This window comes from Oncorhynchus masou, chromosome 30 (assembly GCF_036934945.1).
Source record: "Oncorhynchus masou masou isolate Uvic2021 chromosome 30, UVic_Omas_1.1, whole genome shotgun sequence".
Lineage (NCBI taxonomy): Eukaryota > Metazoa > Chordata > Actinopteri > Salmoniformes > Salmonidae > Oncorhynchus > Oncorhynchus masou.
This window is the reverse complement of record NC_088241.1, coordinates 20,034,585-20,057,182: the sequence shown is the minus strand read 5'-3', so window position 1 is coordinate 20,057,182 and position 22,598 is coordinate 20,034,585. Positions and strand designations below refer to the sequence as shown.

The window sequence follows — 22,598 nt, the reverse complement described above, 5'->3', positions numbered from 1 at the left end:
ACCTCAATAACGGTGCGTGCGATATATTTGTGCATATATTTTTTATTCATGGGGATACATTTTCAATGGCTTTTGGCGGTCGTGGATTATAATTTATATTTCTGAACAGCAGTGGAATATTGGCTAACATCGACTCCAATTGTGAATAGCGTATTCCTTGTTTTCTGACTGGTGTGTGGTATTTTTGTTGCATGCCGAGAGACTGTCAAGACTCGAAGACCACGTTCAATGCCGTTGGAACATGTCCTATGTCCCCTTTCAAGGTAAGATAACAATATTCCACTATTGCATTTCCCTCCCCCCCCTCATCTCTCTCTCTCTCTCTCTCTCTCTCTCTCCATCATACAATACAGAATTTAGCAAAGGGGTGCGTTAACGCGGCGTAGTGGAAACACAGGCAGGTACAGCAAGAGGTAGTGTCTTCGTGGTAGCTACCTAACTGGTTTTATCACTGTGTGCCAGTCAATATGTCACTTTGCCTGTGCACGCTGAGTAGGATAGCCCATCGTGTTGCAATGTGCTGAGGTGTGCATGCCTGCTGGTATCACATTCTTGCAAGTCCATTTCCCTGTGTCCTTAGATCATGGTCATGTATCTCCATGACACTGTAACTTTGCCCCTCTTGTATTGAGTCATATCTATTCAATGTGTGCAGTAAGGAGCCCGAAGGGGTACTTATTGGCTTGTTTTGGATACTCAATATTTAATGAGTTTGTAGTGGAGGAATATGGTCCATGAAAGTGTATGTTCAAGTCAGTTCCCTTAGTATTGTGACACCGCAACCATGACTAATGCTGTGTGAACTTGAGCTTTCAAACGCTTTGTTTGGGGTAATATATCTTGAGCGATTGACGTATGTGTAAAATGTTATGGTTACTTGAAAGTTTGGTGGGACTTTGAGAGATCCAAGGGTTGTATGGTACACTGAGTCCAGTCCCTATTACCAAAGTAGCTCTGTACAGCAACTGCACATGTTGTGTGAGGAGAATATATGCGTGTGTGACAGAGAGCGAGAGAGGGGAAGGAGAGAGAGTGAAAGAGATAAAGGGAGAGAGAGAGAGCGATAGAGAGAGAGGGGGGGGGGTGAAGGAGAAAGAGAGAGACTTGAGGCTGCTGAGGTGTGATGTCTTGTAACACCGGGTACAGTAAAGGATACTGCTGTACTTTGTGCATTGACAAAGTTCAAACCCAACTCATCTTCAGCAGCCAATACATGAATGTCTTATTAAAGTTATCAGTCATTCAAAGAGAATGGCCAGTTCAAACTCTGTAGTATGATGCTTTTGGTCATGTTCTAACACATCACAAGCGGAAATAGCCCAACAGCCTCTTGTGTGAGCACAGCAATAGAAGTTGGTTGCATAATATTGGTGAGATGTTACGCTACTGTACGCCAGCCCACTCTTGAGAGATCACTGCCAGAAGAATGTGTGCACAGTAGTATTATACCTTGAAAACCCGTGTCAATAGGAATGTACAGGCTATACTCTTTCCACTACAATAGATGGCACCATGAACCTTTTAGATGTAACAGGTTTTCTGGGTAGAGGAGTCTGTGTTTGAATCTCAAGGTAATGTTATCAAAATGAAATCAGGTGATCAGTCACATCTTTTTTAACTGATGGCTGACTGAACAGTCGTTCCCTATAAGAACACTTGTTTTATCTCTCCTTGACGAACACCATGCCGAAATGCATCAGTTATAAAGTTGTTAGACTGAAAATGCCATAGAAATCGTATAGTATTTTGTGAGCCAACCAAGTCATGTCAATTTTACAGTAGTTTGATACAGCAGCTCCTGTCAAGCAATGGTCATTCATTTTAAAGAGACAGTGCACCGCCAATGCGCTGACTGCAGCACTCCTCTCGTGTGACATAAGGGGCTGTCTTACACCCTCCGCCAATCGAGGTGTGCCAGGAACCATCATCTGTTAGGCTATTACTGTACTGTATGCTCGAGATCTACCGTGTTCAATGATCTGTCAGGGGAAAAGCTCATTCATTTTCCAATGGGTGAGTACATTGGAGTTCTGTTTGCAGCGGATTGAAGTGTTATATAGAATTCATTCTAAAATTAGTAAATGATGCCACTCACCAGATACCATCTCGTCTGATGTCAATTCATTATAGTGATTCTGGCATTTTGTGAGTTAAAGTGCCCGCTGTCCAAGTTTCGTGAAGTTGGGAATTCAAACGCCAACTTCCCTCGAGACGTGAAAAGTCAACATTCAAGAGCGTCAAGCGTGACTACGCCCCAGCCTTTTCCAGAGATGCTAACAGCTAGCGTATACATGCAAGCAAAGACAGTGTTGTTCGGTATCCTCAAGGAAATATCGTATTCCTAATTTTGGCCCACAGACATAAAGTCAATCAAAGTTCAACTGCCCCTCATTTGCTTGTATCTGCATACCGTTTAGCATATTCATGGCACAGTGCAGCGAACGTATGAATAAGCACAGGGGTAGCGTAGAGCAGTTTGATGGCAAGATTGTTTACACATATTAACATTTACTGGCAGATGCTTAAAGGTCTTGGGTTTTGTACGAGGTCAACGAGGTCAACCAAAGACTTGCCTTCATCATAAAAAGTGTTCTTAATACACCAAGGACCATGATGCTATACGGCACAGTGAGATCACTTCCAGATTGAAACATGTTCCAGGCCATAAAGTATTGTGCCTTGTGTTACATAACCATGCTTAAGTGAATGTGTCCACTGCAGCATGTGTCATTCTACCAAAGCACAGTATAAAATATACACGGTTTATTACAGGGTATCACAGTGCTCCAATGTCCTTGATGGTTTCTGAGTGTGACATGATAAAGTGTCCTCTGGGTAGTGTCAGCAAAAATGTTATTTTGAGGGCTGCCCCCCATAAGCCATGTTGTCTGTGGGGAAGGACATGTTTGTTGTGGTTGAAAGACCTTACAATGATCTTGTAATAATGCTAATAGCAGTAGTCCAAAAATGAAATCAGACAAACTGAATGTTTTTTGCTACTGTAGTTTGCTTGAGTACTGGGCAAGCTCATTAATTATAATAATTCACATTTCCTGGCTCAAATTAAGATCCTACATCTGTGGTCTATGGATATAGGGCCATGTCAGGGAACTCTCTCCCCCCGTGAACAGTTCTAGTACGGTGAGTTCAGGCATGCCGCTAAGCCTCAGTCCACGGCTCCACTCCCTCACTGTCTCTCTGTTCCCCAGCAGTACTGACTGAACCTGGTGGTGAAAAGGCCCAGACATACCCCATCCGCTAAGAGCCTTACTGCTGATTCTGAGGAAATCTACATAAGGATCCCATCAGAAATGAGTAGCTAGGAGAAATGGTTGCTTAGTGCAGACCACACAATGGGAGGGGGGCCCAGTTATTCAATTCCACCGCAAAGCCTGGAGCCCAATGACTCGATGAGTTTGTGTTTAAAGGATGCTCGTCTTTTGATTGATCCTGTCAGGATTCACTCATGGCAAAAGGTCAGGATGAGCTATCTCCTCTCCTATGTCAATCAGAGGGCTGACAATCCGGGATAATGGTTGGCTCACAGGCCTTCCGGACATTATGTCATTGGATCCCACAGATTCTCATGATGCACAGACAGGTTGTGCCTTCAGACCTGGAGATATTCAACAACTTACTGTACATATGTCACTATATTAGTAATAGAAAAAAATATATTAGTCATGGAGTCAAAATGGAGCAGTTATTGGAAGTTTTTAGTAAAGGTCGACCGATTATGATTTTTCAACGCCGATACCGATACCGATTATTGGAGGACCAAAAAAGCCGATACAGATTAATCGGCCGATTTGTATTTATTTATTTGTAATAATGACAATTACAACACTACTGAATGAACACTTATTTTAACTTAATATAATACATCAATAAAAATCAATTTAGCCTCAAATAAATAATGAAACATGTTCAATTTGGTTAAAATAATGCCAAAACAAAGTGTTGGAGAAGTAAAAGTGCAATATGTGCCATGTAAAAAAGCTAACGTTTGAGTTCCTTGCTCAGAACATGAGAACATATGAAAGTTGGTGGTTCCTTTTAACATGAGACTTCAATATTCCAAGGTAAGAGGTTTTAGGTTGTAGTTAATATAGTATTTATATTATTTATTTCTCTCTATACCATTTGTATTTCATATACCTTGGATGTTCTTATAGGCACTATGTGCAACAGTATAGCTTCCGTCCCTCTCCTCGCTCCTACCTGGGCTCGAACCAGGAACACATCAACAACAGCCACACTCGAAGCAACATTACCCATCGCTCAACAAAAGCGACAGAGATGGCCGCCTCGCTTCGCATTCCTAGGAAACTATGCAGTATTTGTTTTTTTTACGTGTTATTTCTTACATTGATACCCCAGGCACCCCCCTATCCACATCGACGGGACAGTAGTGGAGAGGGTAGTAAGTTTAAGTTCCTCGGCATACACATCACAGACAAACTGAACTGGTCCATCCCACACAGACAGCGTTGTGAAGAAGGCGCAGCAGCGCCTCTTCAACCTCCGGAGGCTGAAGAAATTCGGCTTGTCACCAAAAGCACTCACAAACTTCTACAGATGCACAATCGAGAGCATCCTGTCGGGCTGTATCACCGCCTGTTACGGCAACTGCTCCGCCCACAACCGTAAGGCTCTCCAGAGGGTAGTGAGGTCTGCAGAACGCATGACCGGGGGCAAACTACCTGCCCTCCAGGACACCTACACCACCTGATGTCACAGGAAGGCCATAAAGATCATCAAGGACAACAACCACCCGAGCCACTGCCTGTTCACCCCGCTATCATCCAGAAGGCGAGGTCAGTACAGGTGCATCAAAGCAGGGACCGAGAGACTGAAAAACAGCTTCTATCTCAAGGCCATCAGACTGTTAAACAGCCACCACTAACATTGAGTGGCTGCTGCCAACATACTGACTCAACTCCAGCCACTTTAATAATGGAAATTGATGTAAAAAATGTATCACTAGCTACTTTAAACAATGCCACTTAATATAATGTTTACATACCCAACATTACTCATCTCATATGTATATGTATATACTGTACTCTATATCATCTACTGCATCTTTATGTAATACATGTATCACTAACCACTTTAAACTATGCCACTTTGTTTACATACCCTACATTACTCATCTCATATGTATATACTGTACTCTATATCATCTACTGCATCTTGCCTACGCCGTTCTGTACCATCACTCATTCATATATCTTTATGTACATATTCTTTATCCCTTTACACTTGTGTGTATAAGGTAGTTGTTGTGGAATTGTTAGGTTAGATTACTTGTTGGTTATTACTGCATTGTCAGAAATAGAAGCACAAGCATTTCGCTACACTTGCATTAACATCTGTTAACCATGTGTATGTGACAAATACAATTTTATTTGATTTGATTTCACATTGGTTACACCAGCCATTAGACTGATAGGCTTGAAGTCATAAACAGCGCTGTGCTTGCGAAGAGCTGCTGGCAAAATGCACAAAAGTGCTGTTTGAATGAATGCTTACGAGCCTGCTGCTGCCTACCATCGTTCAGTCAGACTGCTCTATCAAATCATAGACTTAATTATAACATAATAACACACAGAAATACGAGCCTTTGGTCATTAATATGGTCGAATCCGGAAACTATAATTTCAAAAACAAAACGTTTATTATTTCAGTGAAATACAGAACCGTTCGGTATTTTATCTAACAGGTGGCAGCCCTAAGTCTAAATATTGCTGTTACATTGCACAACCTTGTTATGTCATAATTACGTAAAATTCTGACAAATTAGTTCGCAATAAGACAGGCAGCCCAAACGGTTGCATATACCCTGACTCTGCGTGCAATGAATGCAAGAGAAATTACACAATTTCACCTGGTCAATATTGCCTGCTAACCTGGATTTCTTTTAGCTTAATTAATATGCAGGTTTAAAAATATATACTTCTGTGTATTTTTTTTAAGAAAGGCATTGGTGTTTATGGTTAGGTACAGTCGTCCAACGATTGTGCTTTTTTCGCAAATGTGCTTTTGTTAAATCATTCCCCAGCGTTGCATCGATTATATGCAATGCAAGACACGCTAGATAAACGAGTAATATCGTCAACCATGTGTAGTTATAACTAGTGAATATGATTGATTGTTTTTTATAAGATAAGTTTAATGCAAGCTAGCAACTTACCTTGGCTTCTACTGCATTCGCGTAACAGGCAGGCTCCTCGTGGAGTGCAATGAGAGGCAGGTGGTTAGAGTATTGGACTAGATCGTTGGACTAGTTAACTGTACGGTTGCAAGATTGAATCCCCCGAGTTAACAAGGTGAAAATCTGTCGTTCTGCCCCTGAACGAGGCAGTTAACCCACCATTCCTAGGCCGTCATTGAAAATAAGAATGTGTTCTTAAACTGACTTGCCTAGTTAAATAAAGGTATATAAAAAAAAAAATATCTGCAAAATCGGCGCCCAAAAATAACGATTTCCGATTCTCATGAAAACTTGAAATCGACCCTAATTAATCGGCCATTCCGATTAATCGGTCGACCTCTAGTTTGTAGGGATGATTGAATGGAATAAAAAGCTGATACCTAAACACAGTAGGTTTCACTTGCTTATGTATCATTAAAAAATAACATTTAGTAAAGGTGTGATGTTAGTTTGTAATGTAAAGGTAGGATCTTAATTTGATCAGCCTGTTGCAGGAGTGAATTTGAGGTTTAAAAAGACATTTGTAATTTCCACTTAGAAAACTCAGACTTAATTTTCCCTTACGAAAAATGCATCAACCCCTACAAAAATGTCCATTAATTATAATCCACATAACATTTCAAATTTCCAGCTGCTGCAAGATTATTTTCCTGCTGTAGCAAACTGGCTCAAATTAAGATCCTACATCTGTAGAATGAAACATTACTTTTATGTTTTTGGTTTATACACATACTGTACATTAATATTATTTATATGCCATTAAATTATTTTCACAGTATAGGGCTTTTTCAAACAACCCTTTCTGACCCTTTTCCGTCAAAATATCTCAAATAAATGTCCTGTGATAGCTTTCGGGCGAGTCTGAATTCCACACCGTGTCATTTGCGATGCTGATAGTCCAGCCTGTGATAAGTGCCCCCTAAAAGAATAGATTATTAAAACGCTACTGTGGTGCCTCAAGCAGGATTACAAATTGGAGAGTTGGGCTCACAAAGATAATGTTCACTGAAGCCTTGTACGTACCTGGGACCCAGAGTTACAATGAGAACCAAGAGATATTGCACTGTAGAGTAGATAATCAGTCACCTGTTGAGATGTTCAGTCCCAGACATTTTAAGTCTATTTTCAGTGTTATGTGTACATTTCACACTTTTTGGGGGGTTACACTTGATGTAGGATGCCATAATGTATAGATTGCATACATATTTTACCCAGTTGTAAGAATGACGTGGTGGTCAAATCAGGCCATGACAGTAGCAGATCACCTCACATTACTCATTATTATACTATAGAACCTGACATTTGAATGTTAGTTTGTTTTCTGATATGGCGTAAGGTTTAGGAGAGTTACAGTAGCCAGTCATGACGCCATAATGTGCTGACAGGACTTCACAGCCATCTTATTACAGTGTTATAAAGGCAGACGGCTAATTCAAATGTGCTCTCAAACCATCAATACCATGCTAGCGATGGGCTAATTCGTCCCTCCTCTCTTGTGATGCTAATAGGTGGCTGATATATGCAGTGTGCACTTTTACTGAAGGTGGTGAGAAAGGAGGTCTGAATTTTCACGGGATGTACCTCTCATTCACTTCAGATGCACAGATACTGCAAAGAAGAATGGTGCATTTTAATTAGCTGTAATCAAATACACTGATATGCTGATACTCAACAACAAGGCCATTGGACCCTGACATTTCAGAGTAGTCTATTACCATTTTAAAGTGTTTCACTATTACACATTTAGGGTAGTGTCTACTAAAAAGATTTGTCATTTTACAAGGCTCACAAGAATGTGTGTGTGTGTGTGCGCCGTGCATGTGCCGTGCATGCTTTTGTGTATGTGTGTGTGTGTGTGTGTGTGTGTGTGCTTGTGTACAGATGTAGGATATTAATTTGATCACCCTATTGCAGGAGCACTTGTAGTGTATTTGAGGTAAAAAGGCTTCTGAAGTTTGTAATCTCCACATTGAAATTTCAAACTTGATTTTCCCTTACGGAAAATGTATCCACCCATTCAATATTGTCCATTGATTATAATCCACATTATTTCGCTGCAGGATTATTTTCCTGCTGTAGCAACCTGGCTCAAATTAAGATCCTACACATGTGCGGATGTGTGTTTGTTTGTGCGTGCGTGTGCGTGTGTGTGTGTGTGTGTGTGAGAGAGAGAGAGAGTCTGTGTGTGTTTTTATTTTAGTGATTAACTTCTACTCTGAAGATCTCATAAAGGTTAGCAGGCTCACTCTGCATGCCTGGCGCTATATTTAGCACCTCATCTCCACCACATTTGAATCTTCACCACACAAAATATAAGTGCATTTCGACTGTATTTGCTGGCATTCATGCAATGTTTAAGTGATGTGCCCTTTTGTTATTTCAAATAATGAATAATCTAAATTGGAGTGGATTGTTGAGAGAGAGACTGGAAATGCAATCCAATTTCTAGTGTTTTTTTATGTAAGTTTTCATTTCAGGAGGAAAGCTCTTGTCCTAGTGGTTTTCAGAGAACCTATCTTGCAGTTGTTGCTCTGTTTGGCACATCAATGTGGAGTTGAGTTGTATGAGAGTGGAGATAATGGCACAACATCCTGATCTCTTTGATCAAAGGCAGAGTCTAACTGGTAGAAATGGACTGCTGGGAGAGGAAGGTGTGAGACACCTATGAAACACTTTTAATTGTAGCTTCTCGCTTCAATGCCATGCGTGAAGACTCATTTCCTGCATGAAGATACTACATTGGATTTCACACTCACTTTAACCACAGAACTGGCTTCAAAGTGTCAGTTTGTTTGACCAAGCAAGTGGTGACTGTTCATATTAACTAGGGGTGAAAAGTTGACTGAGATTGTGTTGACCAAGCAAGCGGGATGTCAGAGCTGGATAACCCATGGTTTGAGATGAAGAACATGATACACAGGGTTATATGAACTGAACAAAAATATAAACACAATATGTAAAGTGTTGGTTCCATGTTTCATGAGCTGAAATGGAAATTTTCATATGTACAAGAGCGTATGGAATTTCTCCATAATTTTGTGCACAAATTTGTTTACATCCCTGTTAGTGAGCATTTCTCTTTAGCCAAGATAATCCATCCACCTGACAGATGTGGTATATCAGGAAACTGATTAAACTGCATGATCATTACATAGCTGCACCTTGTACTGGGGACAATAAAATGTCCCTCTAAGATGTGCAGTTTTGCCACACAACACAATGCCTCTCAAGTTTTGAGGGAGCATGCAATTGGCATGCTGACTGCAGGAATGTCCACTAGAGCTGTTACTAGAGAATTTAATGTTAATATCTCTACCATAAGCCGACTCCAACGTCATTTTAGAGTATTTGGCAGTACGTTTGCATGAGGCAAACGGCTGCGTGAGGCAAATGGTGGTACTGGTTCTTATCCATGCCCCTAAGGTATCTGTGTCACGAGATGCATATCTATATTCCCAGTTATGTGAAATCCGTAGATTAGGGACCAATACATTTTTTCAATTGATTGTTGCATGTTGCATTTATATTTTTGTTCAGTACAGATTCCTTTCTAGGTTAAAGTATAATGGTCTTACCATCATTCCACACTGCCATTGACTATACACAGTCACTTTCCACTGACATGTGGGGCTGAACTTCAGAAAACCGATTCAGTCGCTGTCCACTTCAGTGGTGCTGAATGCAGAGGTAGAGTATCAGTGCTCAACAACAGCTTTGCTGTCCAAAACAAGTTTTGTTTATTTGGTTTTACAGTTTACCTTTTTCATATGAGAGAGTAAAAAAGAGAGAAAGCACACACAACTATATATTTGTGCAACTTGATCAGAGGGGAGATAGTTAAATGCCCCTTACATGTGGAACAAGGGACTTTAACAACAATAAAACAATATCTTATTTACCTAATTGAAGTTGCAGTCATGGTGACCAGATACATATCTAAATGATGTTTTTGGGGGAATATACAATTAAGATCAGTTATCCAAGTCACTAAATGGAAAATAATGTTAGTTGTGGAATGAGACAGAGGGGGACTACTTTACTGAGCAAAAAGTTATTTATTTGGCATGCATTTGATCGCTACAGATACACAAGTTAATCTTGTCTGCTCAAGTCCCCTTTCTTGTCCTTTCAGCTCAGTGGCTTCTGTACAGCTACTGTCAACCAGACAGCAAATGTGTCACCACATGACCACCGATACCACGATGACACAGGAAGCTGTATAACTGTGTTGATTGAGTGAGCTGATTGATTCAGTCAGGGGAAGGGGCTGTGTAAGGTAATTGGGGTGATGATGATGTCATTGCTCCCTCTGAATGTCGGAACATTTGAACATGCAGAGAAAGATGAGGAGAATACACAAAAATCTGACTTAAATAATGGATGAAGGTATTGCAGTATTTTATAACTGAAACAGACAGTTCACACACATAGTGGTCTTGGACGCCCAAGTACAATTTTACTGTATTTGTTTTAGTGCAACAAGGGATGAGATAACATGCGGTAACATGCACAGACAAGTTTAAGAGGGTCTGGGACTCAGTTAGAGTTAACCTTACTATCTCATCCCTTACACTTCTCATTTAAAACCTCATTCAAAGTAATGATATTAATAAATAGAATCTGGCAGTAGGGACTGCTCTGTTCTGGTAGCCTGCTGCTGGTAGATCCTGTTGAGATTAGGATGTTTTTTTGTCATGGGAGGCATATGTCCATTCTTGTTAATGTGTTAGCGTGTGCACTGTAGAAAACCCTGAGTTGAGCTCTGTGCAGTTGCTTAATTCAGGGGGGTTCAAACTAGGGTCCGCAGAGGTGCTGCAAGGGGTCCGCAATATTTTTAATATATTTTTGGGGGAAAATACTTTGGGGGATTTCATTATGTGACAAATAATAATTTTGTGAATTTTTTCTAGCTGAAAACAGAATACCATTGTGTATACCAATTTTATGTTTCTGTGTCCAGTCTACAGGAACAGTTAGCATGCTAGCTGTTCCTGTTCATCCGACTCTGGGAAAGTATATAAAAGGCTCCATTGCCAAAATCTCAAACTATCCCTTTAATATGGAGGAAATTACAGTCATTGGAGCTAATTACAGGAGTTTTTATGGATAGAAAATTCTTAGGTGGTCCGTCTAAGTGGTAATTTTTTGGATAGAAAAACAGTTTCAGTGGTGATGGGCCGTTCTTGTTACACACGGGAAAACAGGTGCACCTGGCACCTCCTACCATACCCCGTTCAAAGGAACTTACATATTTTGTCTTGCCCATTCAACCTCTGAACGGCACACACACAATCCATTTCTTAATTGTCTCAAAGCTTAAAAATCTTTCTTAAAAATCATGAACTTCACTCACTACCAGAACATTTCAGCCAAACACCTGATTGCCTCTGCCAGGAGGTTGAAACTTGGCCGCAATTGGATTTTCCAGCAAGTGGATCTTACAGCAAGACAATAACCCCAAGCACACCACAAAATCAACAAAGAAATGGTTAATTGACCACAAAATCAACATTTTGCAATGGCCATCTCAGTCTCCGGACATGACTCCCATTGAAAACCTGTGGTTTGAATTGAAGAGGCGCAGACGAAGGATATCAAGGATCTGGAAAGATTCTGTATGGAGGAATGGTCTAAAATCCCTCCCAATGTGTTCGCCAATCTCATAAATCATTTTTGAAAAAGGCATTACGTTGTCCTCGCAAGGTGAGGTATTGAACGGTATAGAAAACAGGGGTGTCGATAATTTGACCCATACCTTTTTGAGATTGTTTTTTATTACTTGTTAAACAAAATATATTTTTCAGAACAACTTTATTAGTATAAAGCAACATAATTTCCCTTTTCAGTATTTGAGTTATTTATTTTATACAGTCATTTTTGTTCATCGTTATCAAGGGTGTCAATCATTTCAGATCCCACTGAACATGACAGACATCTTGGTGATGAAGTGAAAGCAGAAAACCCATAACTGAATTCCATTTAGATGGTCTCTGTTGATTCCTACTCAGACATCATTGCGTTGATCTGTCAAAATCAAGGAGGCAAAACGGTGCCATGAAATACCCCAGATTCCTCTGATCCAAGACTCCTCTGGCTTTTTCTCAATCAGAAGGTTCTTTCATAACTCCACCCAGGGCAACAGAGGGCCTCCCAGTCAGACTCCTCGCCACTCCTCTGTCTGTCAGACGAGGTGAGTTAAGCTGTGTAGGAGTTTGAGAGATTGCCATTTTGGGTAATATAACAATGACACAGTTCTTAGTCTATCTCTGGATTGAGGACAGATCACTATAATTATTATTTATCTCTGAGGACCAAAGGCTTGACCTGCTTTCTCTCAGTGGAGCACCCCCCACATGGTGACATGAGACAGGATATGCACACAGAGAGAGAGATGGGAGAACACACCGTGATAGATGTGTGCAAATAAATACAGTTACCTGTGAATGTGGATCACTGTGGTTTCTCACGCACGCACAGACAGACAGACAGACAGACAGACAGACAGACAGACAGACAGACAGATGAGTCCCATTCATGTATATTTTCTCTATACTCAGCACATTGAATATCACCTTCACACAGGTTGACAGGGCAGAACAGCACATCACCATGAAGGGTTAGCAGACAAAGCAATCCTGCATCTCATTTCCTATAGATGTTGTTCAAGCCTAAGTAAAGAGAGTTTTGCAGCACAACTTGGGGGATTGCTGCGTAGCCCCGTGGAATAGTCAAGTGAAGGGAAAGGAGAGAGAGAGAGTGATACTGTACACTCTAATAAGCCAACCCAACTCTGCTACTGGCAGTGCAGTCATTCCACCCTACTGCTCTAGCATCCTGGAGGAGGGATGGGAATGGAAAGAGAGAGAGGGCAAGAGAGAGAGTTGTGTGGCAGATAGTGAGAGAGACGATGGTAACGAGAGGGAGGGAGAAGAGCGTGAGAGAAGTGAAAGGGAGACGGGTAGAGTGAGAGAAGGGGGACAGTAGGAGATACATGTGTGAGAGAGAGTGAGGAAGCGAGAGAGAAATGGGCTGTGGGAGTGGGGGACTGAGAGACAGATATGTGGAAGGGAGAGGGGAGCGATAGATTGTGGGGAGATGGAGGGAGGCTGCCAGGGAGTTTGTGGGAAAGTTTCATTTAATTTTGATTCATAGTTGGATGATCGGAACATTGATTTCACCTTTAAATATTATCATTTGATTTTATTATCGCCATATATTCAAGCAAACGGCTTGCTTATAAATATACAGATCTTGTTTCCTCATCTTATGTTGTCTTACAGTAACAGTAATGAACGTTTTGGACTGTGGTATCTGTTGATGTATTTTACACAGCCGTGTAAGGAATAATTTAGTATTGTTCACAACCAACATATGTCTATGGTGTGTAGATAGATAGATGGACAGAAAAGATGTGCGCGTGCGCATCAGAGAGAGAGCAAGAGGGAGGGAGGAACAAGTCCGTTTTTCATGGATGGCTGGGTTGCTATGGGAACAAGATGTGGGCTCCCTTTTCCCAAAAAAAGTCTCCTCCTTCCCTTATTTCCTCTCTCGTCACTTCATTTATCTCTCTCCTTCTTCTCAGCATCCCCAGTTCTTCACCTCTCCTCTCTTCCTATCCCCAGCTCATCCCATCACTTACCTCCTCTCCCCCTTCTTTTCTATCTCTCCTATCGTCCATCCTTCCCTCCTCCCACTCATTTTCTCCCTGTCTACTCCTCTCTCCCCCTGTCCATTTCGTTCCCTGCTGTCTCCCCTCTTCTACTATTCTCCCTCTCAATCTTTCCCTCCATCTCTTCCTCACTTTCTCCTTGTCTCTGATCATCTGTTTCTTTAACACTCACTTATATTCTATTCTTTTCTTGGTTGTCATGGCAATAGGCTGGGGGCGTGAGGGAGAGAGCGCGAGCGAGCAAGAGTGGGTGTTTCGGAAGTGACATCTCTTGGGCAGTAACCTTGTTTCCTGTGTGTGGAGTTGGGGGCGGATTCACACGTAAAGTGCAGCAACAGTGACGCCGTGTGGACAAATACGTGGTAGTGGAGAGCCCTGCGGTGCCAGACAAGGGCTGACTGAATGATCTGATAGGTGAGAATACACACACACACACACACACACACACACACACACACACACACACACACACACACACACACACACACACACACACACACACACACACACACACACCTGTGCGGTGTCAGTGTAGTGCAGACCTCTGTGTTCACCTATTCCTTGAGGCCCATTGTGACACATCCCTGACATTTGACGTCACACATGACACTGATGGCCATGTACTAAATGTCCCGAATCAGCGTATTAAAGAACACCATTGCAGACCTGTGTATATTTTCATAAATACATCAAATCTGGGCAATAAATTCAAAAGCATTCATAGAGTATGGAATGGTAGGATACCCCTGTTGATTCCGAATGATGTGATATAGAAGCTACGTGGGCACCATGTAACGTATAAAATGTGTACATACTGTACAGTACATTGTGCTTCTTTGCCTTGAAAGTAGCCAACAAGGCCATGCTGGCGTTGGCACGTTGCCCGACCCGGGCGGCCTGAGGATATTGCATGTTTATTTTTAGCACTCTTTTAGAGCTTAGTGATGTGTATAAATTAACATTACCCCTGTTGGGCTCAGTAATGACAATGTTGAATAAAGCTGTCCAGTCATCTGATGGCTGCTCTGCTCCTTGGCAAACTGCAAAGGTAGACAGGAAAGAATGGCATTACGTGCCCACAGAGAGAGACCTCAGCACATTCTGAGAGCTTTAATAAGAGAACGCGAAAAGAGTGTTTTTTATATTTATAACACAGAACAAGCCCACTTAGATTGGACCGCACAAACCGCATGCACCATACCCTACATGCATTTTAGCTTCTACTCATTGAAATTCCCCCCAAGGTTTTTCAGATGATGAGGCATGAAGGTGGAGGTACAGATTGTAGCTGGAGCACATATTGTGGGTATGAGTCACTGATATCCCCAGTGGATCCACAACATTGTGACTTTCATTAGGTATGCTGCTGTAGGTCTATAACATTTAGTGTCAAAGGCTTTCTCTCTCCTTGTCCAATGTGTCTCTGAAAGAGGTGAACTAGTGTCACACTCATATTTTGGGATTCCTGGGCCTTGGAATTTAGGCTATATCTTGTCTGCGGTAATGATGATGGTGATTGGGGGGCTGCTGAGTGGCGCAGTGGTCTAAGACACTGCATCTCAGTGCAAGAGGCGTCACCTGGTTCGAATCCAGGCTGCATCACATCTGGCCATGATTGGGAGTCCCATAGGCCGTCGCACAATTGGCCCAGCGTCGTCTGGGTTTGGCCGGGGTAGGCCATCATTGTTCTTAACCGACTTGCCTAGTTAAATAAAGGTTCAATAAAATTATGATGATTGAATTGATGTACTGTAGTAGTCTCAATACTCTAAACTTTTCTTTCCACATGAATGTAAAAAGTAACACTTCAACTGTGAAACAAGTAAACATCCATGTACAAGGAGGTACATAATATATTTTTTTGCTTACTACATGAATTTCATAGTTTTGATGTCTTCACTATTATTAGTAAAAATAAAGAAAACCATGGAATGAGTAGGAGTGTCCAAACCTTTGACTGGTACTGTATATAAAGATCCCTCCATGCCCTGGCCTATGTTCACGGCCTAGATTTTGTGATTTGGTCAAATTTTTAATGATATGAGAGTGTATATGAAAACCCCTAGGGGGCTCAGTCACAATAACCACAGTGATTGTGAATCCATGAGTGAAAGGTGACTTAGAGGTTGAAATCAGGGTTATGTAATCTGTCTTCATATCGTACGGTGAATCATACCTTGGATTCTACCACTGTGATCCCCTTAATAAACTTTGCTTATTTAGCAACTCATTTATAATTCAAGAGCAGCTTTATTCATAATTAAACTTGAATATAAAACAAACTCAGCTGTATTCGCTACAATTAGACAGATTGTCTTTTGTGCTTGGCTTCCTACTTGGTGGGGATACTCGCATTGTGAATACAGTGAATATTTTAGAAAGCTTTTATTGTAAAATAAAGATTCTGACAGGGTTGTTTGGTTGTAGTGGGCCTATTTTCAGGGTCGGAGTGGCTCTCTTCTTGGCATAGTGTCAAATGGACAGCATGGCCCACTGCTGTGAGTGTGCCCATGGTGCTGTGTGTCAGCCGAGTCAGAGCCTGTTCACATCATTCAACCTGCAGGGGCCTTTCCTTTCTCAAACATGGGGAAATGCGCAAGGGTTAAAGTGTGCTGTCTGTAAAGTGAAAAGGTGTAAGTAGACACTAGACAGCTGTTGTTTTTACAAGATGTATGGGTAAGGGTTAAATAAAGTGTGTTAGAGGGTTGACTCTGGGACTTGTATAATCTGCAGATACGTAGTGTGTGAATTGTGAAAACAGTCTTGGTGTGGGGAGTGGGGAATGTCACTTTGGCTAACCTCTCGTCGAGTGCTTGTTTCCGGCCTTGTTGGGAGGTGTCTGTGGATTCACTACACAAGGCTGTCTTGAGTGAGAATGGCGTTGAGATGTTTGCTTCACATTCTGCTTGAAATGTAAATGGAAAGGATAGCAAAAGTGTTTTGATGAAAGCATTAACATAGCCCCTGACATAACTTAGAGGGAAAAGAGAAATAAATATGAAAGAGGGGAACATAGAAAGAGACTGGAGGAAAGATGAATAGGAAGGTCAATACGTGAAAGACAGTTGAGAGAGGGAGAACCAGAGGGATGGGCAGAGTGAGTACAAGTGATAGTCTCCACTTCCTAGTGTGTCTCTCTATGAAAGATAGTGAAAAAGACAAAGAATCGTGCCCTGGTTATTTCTCAGTGACCGAGCATCATGCTGACTGAAGCCAGAGCTTGGCTAATTGACTCCAGCAGTTGTAGTGGATCACCAAGCTTCTTTTGCTCTGTTTCATGCCACGGCCCTTCTGCTTTAGGACCCCGGGTCTGTCTGAAGAGCTGCCTGTCTGTTACGGCCGTCTGGTCAGAGGGGGAACCTGGGGACGAACAAAGGCATGTCGATGCATTAGTGATGTAGTATGAAGATATAGTCATTTAACACACAGAACTTTCTGGGTCCGGGGACTCCTTTTGTGAGAGCAACTTCATCAAGGACCCCCTCACAACCATAACACAACTCGCAGTGCGATGAAAATGTCATACAAAGAGACGTTTTACTGTGACATCTGCAGTGCTGGGCGAACCAAGTCTCAGTCCCAGGGAAAGAACAGTTAAAAAGCCTATTGGCATCGGAGATGTATTCTTTCATTTTCAAGCTAATTTCATGCAATAAAAAAAACATAGGCAGTGTCAAGTTCGTCGTAATGAGTAGACCAAGGCGCAGCGTGTGTAGAGTTCCACATATTTTTAATAAACTCAAACTCAAACAAAAACAATGAAATATAAACAAAACGTGAAGCTACTGGTGTGCACTCAGGCAACTAAATGTAGACAAGATCCCACAAACACAACCAAGGAAATGGCTACCTAAATATGATCCCCAATCAGAGACAACGATAAACAGCTGCCTCTGATTGGGAACCATATCAGGCCACCATAGAAATATAATATCACCTAGATGACCCACCCAAGTCACTATCACGCCCCAACCAACACAGAGAATAAACAGCTTACTATGGTCAGCAAGAAAGAAAACTTTGCCATTTTAAAGATGAAATTAAAGTGCATTTATGTTCAAAACAAAGAAACATTGAGCTGAAAAATGTATAATTTGAAGATATCCCTGTGAGCTACCCAGGCCTTGCTGCCTATGGTTAATAGGTTAAGAACCTACATTGTAGATGAATAATAATGACATTGTCACGGTTTTCTTCTATCTCCTCCTCTGACGAGGTGTAGCAAGGATCGGACCAAAATGCAACGTGGTAATTTTCATACATGTTTAATAACGGAAACCGAAAACACGAAAACCGAAAACAGCCTATACTGGTGCAAACTAACACAGAGACAGGAACAATCACCCACGAAACACTCAAAGAATATGGTTGCCTAAATATGGTTCCCAATCAGAGACAATAAACACCTGCCTCTGATTGAGAACCACTTCAGGCAACCATAGACTTTTCTAGATAACCCTATTAATTCACAATCCCAATACCTACAAAAAAACCAAGACAAAACACCACATAATAAACCCATGTCACACCCTGGCCTGACCAAAATAAAGAAAACACAAAATACTAAGACCAGGGCGTGACAGAATCCCCCCCTCCAAAGTGCGGACTCCCGGCCGCACACCTAAACCCATAGGGGAGGGTCTGGGTGGGCGTCTGTCCACGGTGGTCGGCTCCGGCGCGGGACGTGGACCCCACTCCAACAAAGTCTTAGTCCACCTGCATTGCGTCCTTTGATTGGCGACCCTCGCCGCCGACCTTGGCCTAGTAACCCTCACCAAGGACCCCACTGGACTGAGGGGCAGCTCGGGACTGAGGGGTAGCTCGGGACTGAGGGGAGTCTCGGGACTGAGGGGAGGCTCAGGCAGGTAGTTGGCTCTGGCAGATCCTGGCTGACTGGCGGTTCCGGCAGATCCTGGCTGAATGGCGGATCCTGGCTGAATGGCGGATCTGGAAGATACTGGCTGACTGGCGGATCTGGAAGATCCTGGCTGACTGGCGGATCTGGAAGATCCTGGCTGACTGGCGGCCCTGGCTGCTCCATGCAGACTGGCGGCTCTGGCTGCTCCATGCAGACTGGCGGCTCTGGCTGCTCCATGCAGACTGGCATCTCTGGCTGCTCCATGCAGACTGGCAGCTCTGGCTGCGCTGAACAGGCAGGAGACTCCAACAGCGCTGTAGAGGAGGAAGGCTCTGGCCGCACTAAACAGGCGGGAGACTCCGGCAGCGCTGGAGAGGAGGAAGGCTCTGGCAGCGCTAAACATGCGGGAGACTCCGGCAGCGCTGGAGAGGAGGAAGGCTCTGGCAGCGCTGGACAGCGAAGCGCACTGAAGGCCTGGTGCGTGGTGCTGGCGGTACTGGGCCGAGGACACGCACAGGAAGCCTGGTGCGGGGAGCTGCCACCGGAGGGCTGACGCGTGGAGGTGTACTGGATAGACCGGACCGTGCAGGCGCACTGGAGCTCTTGAGCACCGAGCCTTCCCAACCTTACCTGGCTCGATGCCCACTCTAGCCCGGCCGATACGAGGAGCTGGTATGTACCGTTCCGGGCTATGCACCCGCACTGGAGACACCGTGCACGCCACAGCATAACATGGTGCCTGCCCGGTCTCTCTAGCCCCCCGGTAAGCACAGGAAATTGGCGCAGGTCTCCTACCTGGCGTCGCCATACTCCCTGTGAGCCTCCCCCAAGAGTTTTTTGGTGCTGACTCCTGGGCTTCCTTCCACACCGCCGTGTTCGTCTCGCCAACCTCATTCTCCTATAACCTTCCTCGCACTGCTCCATCGAATCCCAGGCGGGCTCCGGCACTCTCCCTGGGTCGACCGACCACCTGTCTATCTCTTCCCAAGTAGTGTAGTCCAGATTCTGCTCCCATGTCCCAAAATCCTGACATCGCTGCCTCTCCTGCTTCTCGTAATGCCGCCTCTCTGTTTTCGCTGCCTCCAGCTCTGCTTTGGGGCGGCGATATTCCCCAGCCTGTGCCCAGGGACCTTTACCATCCAGGATCTCCTCCCAATTCCAGAAGTTCTGTAATTGCTGCTCCTCCTGCCGCTGCCTGTCACCACGCCGCTTGGTCCTGTTGTGGTGGGTGATTCTGTCACGGTTTTCTTCTATCTCCTCCTCTGACGACGAGGTGTAGCAAGGATCGGACCAAAATGCAGAGTGGTAATTTTCATACATGTTTAATAACGAATAAACACGAACAATACAAAACAAAGAACCGTAACACGAAAACCAAAAACAGCCTATACTGGTGCAAACTAACACAGTAACACAGAGACAGGAACAATCACCCACGAAACACTCAAAGAATATGGCTGCCTAAATATGGTTCCCAATCAGAGACAACGATAAACACCTGCCTCTGATTGAGAACCACTTCAGGCAACCATAGACTTTTCTAGATAACCCTACTAATTCACAATCCCAATACCTACAAAAAACCCAAGACAAAACACACCACATAATAAACCCATGTCACACCCTGGCCTGACCAAAATAATAAAGAAAACACAAAATACTAAGACCAGGGCGTGACAGACATTGCTTTGTGTTAGATCCTCTAAACCAGTGGTTCCCAAACTTTTTATGGTCCCGTACCCCTTCAAACATTCAACCTCCAGCTGCGTACCCCCTCTAGCACCAGGATCAGCACACTGTCAAATGTTGTTTTTTGCCATCATTTTAATAACCACAAGGGGCTACGGGTTCCCAACTAGGAACCCCTCCCCCCCCTTCAGCCCACAACGGTGGCGCAGGGAAAGCAAAAATATTCTTAAAAATATTTAACCTCCACACATTAACAAGTCTAATAGCTTAAATGAAAGATAAACACCTTGTTCATCTACCCAGCATGTCAGAATCTTAAAATGTTTTACAGCGAAAACATAGCACATATTTATGTTAAACCACCACTAGGGAAACATACAATATGTAGCCACATGGCTATGCAAAATAGCACAATCACAAACGCAGGATTAAAAGAAAAATAATTCACTAACCTTTTGAAAATTTTCATCAGATGACAGTAATAGCACATGTTACACAGTACATTTATGTTTTTTTCAATAATATGCAATTTATATCCATAAATCTCCATTTACATTGAGCCATGTTCAAAAAATGCAGCAGAAATGACCGGAGAAATTATAAATATCTCCAGCAGCTAACGCCAGATAACAGCAATAAACATCATAAACTTTGACTAAATATACATGTTCTACATATATTTAGAAAGATACACTTCTTCTTAATGCAAACGCTGTGTTACATTTATTTTTAACGTTACAGAATTCGTTCACTATTCAATAATCTGAGACGGCGCTCAGCCATTAGCATTATTTCTCTACTATGTTGGATTCGAAAAAAATACAATTTTCTAACATAAATATTCCCTTACCTTTGATGGTCTTCGACAAGAATGCCGTGGAAGGAGTTATACTTACCTAATATAACGTTTGGTTGCAGTTGGTGTGTCTTTGTATTAGCAAAAGCTAACATCTTCAGGTGAATTACCCCAAAAAGGACTTCTAATCACAAAAATTGCGCATCAAAACTTCAAATTTACATATTATATGTCGACTAAACTGGTCAAACTAAGTGCAGAATCAAGCTTTAGGATGTTTTTAACGTACAAAACAATTGGCGATTAAATCAAACGTAACGAACTCACTTCAACCAGATTGGAAAAAAACGTCCGTTTTTCCAGAGCGCGCTCCTGAAAACTCGTAACACCTCAGTATTTTGCCCACCAAGCAGTCAAAGCTCGTGCTATTTTCTCCGTTGCACGTCTCATTGTAAGACGGGAGCGCGCTGAAGAAATAGAAACTGTTCCCAGAGCCATAGCTGGTTGGCAAGGGTGGGGGCGATGACGTCAAAGTTGGAGCAACTGTCTAAGGAGAGAGAGAGAGTTTGGGAGAATGGCTGCCCTGTGAGTTCTGCTTTACATACAGACATAATTCGAACGGTTTTAGAAGCTTTAGAGTGTTTTCTATTCAATAATAATTATTATATGCATATATTAGCAATTTTTGACAGTTTGTTTTTTGTTTACTTTGGGCACACAATTCATCCAAAAGGGGGCAGTATTTCCCATAGCCCCATCAGGCCTGCCACACACGCACTATACATTTATTAAACATAAAAGTGAGTGTGAGTTTTTGTCACAACCTGGCTCGTGGGAAGTGACAAAGAGCTCTTATAGGTCCAGGGCACAAATAATAATATTATAATAATCAATAATTTTGCTCTTTATTTGTTCAACAAAAATTGTGAATAACTCACCACAGGTTAATGAGAAGAGTGTGCTTGAAAGGATGCACATAACTCTGCAATGTTGGGTTGTATTGGAGAGCATCTCAGTCTTAAATAATTTTCCACACATAGTCTGTGCCTGTATTTAGTTTTCTTGCTAGGGAGGGGCGAGAATCCACTCTCACATAGGTACATGGTTGCAAAGGGCATCAGTGTCTTAACAGTGCGATTTGCCAAAACAGGATACTCTGAGCGCAGCCCAATCCAGAAATCTGGCAGTGGCTTCTGATTTAAATAACATTTTCACAGAATCGCTTGTTGCAATTTCGATGAGCCTGTCTTGTTCAGATATCGGTAAGTGGACTGGAGGCAGGGCATGAAAGGGATAACGAATCCAGTTGTTTGTGCCTTCCGTTTTTCGGGAAAGTACCTGCGTAATTGCGCACCCAACTCACTCAGGT

The 22,598-nt window shown here is 42.6% G+C and overlaps 1 pseudogene; it reads left to right on the top strand.

The window, feature by feature from the left end:
* LOC135522287 (ras/Rap GTPase-activating protein SynGAP-like) overlaps positions 1-22,598 on the top strand; it is a 114,151-nt pseudogene continuing 91,553 nt past the window's right edge.